The sequence below is a fragment of the Euphorbia lathyris genome, chromosome 4 (genome assembly GCF_963576675.1).
Source record: "Euphorbia lathyris chromosome 4, ddEupLath1.1, whole genome shotgun sequence".
Lineage (NCBI taxonomy): Eukaryota > Viridiplantae > Streptophyta > Magnoliopsida > Malpighiales > Euphorbiaceae > Euphorbia > Euphorbia lathyris.
This window is the reverse complement of record NC_088913.1, coordinates 11,377,999-11,379,616: the sequence shown is the minus strand read 5'-3', so window position 1 is coordinate 11,379,616 and position 1,618 is coordinate 11,377,999. Positions and strand designations below refer to the sequence as shown.

The 1,618-nt window shown below is 36.1% G+C and overlaps 1 non-coding gene across 1 annotated transcript; it reads left to right on the top strand.

Moving 5' to 3' along the window:
* Positions 1-1,127: 1,127 nt before the first annotated feature.
* Positions 1,128-1,229, top strand: LOC136228336 (small nucleolar RNA R71). Its single transcript, XR_010688662.1, has one exon. It is a non-coding gene; the product is annotated as a small nucleolar RNA R71 (small nucleolar RNA).
* Positions 1,230-1,618: the final 389 nt, after the last annotated feature.

Here is a 1,618-nt window from a genome sequence, read left to right as displayed (position 1 = left end):
TTGAACTGCAATCTTCAGTTAGTGAAATGGATGAAATTCTTTCCCAACTGATTTTCTTTGAAATTAAATCTTTTAGGAACTTACCATAATTGGGAATTTGCGTAATTGCATCCATAAACGTCAAATTAATATGCAAATTTTTAAGTTTGTCTAAAAATGTTAAAAGTTGTTTGTCGTAGTCCTTATTGCGGACTTTGTGTGGAAAATGTGGTTTGGGTACAAAAGTTTTTGTACTTGAGTCAATTGGTGTATCTTTTTGGTTTAATGTATCTTCTTTGGATTTTGGTAAATCAGTTCCTGGTAAAGTTGAATTTCCGGGCATTTCCGGACCTAAGTAATTTTTCCCTGAACGAAGAGTGATAGCCTTTACATGCTCTTTCGGATTTTCTTCCGTATGGCTTGGAAGACTTCCCTCTTTGTGGGATGGAATTGATTTAGCGAGTTGTCCAATTTGAACCTCCAAATTATGGATGCTAGATGATTGGTTTTTAATAAGCTGATCGAATTTATTCTCGATCCGTTTAAAACCATCGTCGTGATTACTTATTTTTCCGCTCATAGCATCAATAAATTTGTCGATTTTAGAAGATAAAGTGCTAATCGTATCTCTTGATTGATTTTGATAATTGGTGGTACGATTTTGATTAGCATTTGCATTATTATTGTCTCTCCAGTTAAAGTTAGGATGATTTCTCCATCCAGGATTATATGTATTGGAATAAGGGTTATTAGTTTGATTTTGCCCTTGGACGAAATTTACCTGTTCAATTTCACTCATACCTTTATAATCCACATCCGTTTGGATTGGCTTACCATTAGGATCACACGGTGCCATAAACCTATCAATTTTGTGCGATAAGGCAGAAAATTGGGCTTGCAACATCGCAACTGGATCAAGATTCACTATACCTTTAACTGATGACGTAGTTGAGGATGATGGTTTCGCCATTTGTACGTGTCCACGCTTCGCGGGCCACATACTGCTGTTGATTGCCATTTCCTCCAAAAGTTCTCTTGCTTGGGCCGATGTTTTCTTCATGAATAACCCTCTAGACATAGCATCCAATGAACCTCTAGTTGTAGGATTTAATCCATTATAAAATGTTTGCATTAAAAGTTCAGCGGGCAATTGGTGGTGTGGGCATAAACGTTGAAGTTCTTTAAAACGTTCTCAAGCCTCATAAAGAGTTTCATTATCATTTTGAGAGAAAGATGTTAATGTTGAAACACCTTTCCACAAGATTTTGATTTGACAAAATCATCCATGATTAAGAGGCAATTAAATTTAAATGCTTTGATTTAATTGTACTAATGTGTTTGTTCAATATTGAGTGCAAAAATATATATAAAGTTAAACAGGACAAAAGTTAGCATAAGTCAAGCTGAGTTGAATGGAACTCAGCATGAAAGAATAGAAGCTGAGTGGAGTGGAACTCAGTCTCAGAAGTCTTCTTCAAAGTTGCCAGAAGGAAGCTGACCAAATTAGAAGACTCTTTCAGAATTGAATAAACAGAACGGAGCTGACTAAGAAGGAACTCAGCATGGAAGTTGAACATTCGAAGATAACGAATGAAGCTGAGTGACAGTCAGGACAACATGAAGGATCCGTTCACTAAAG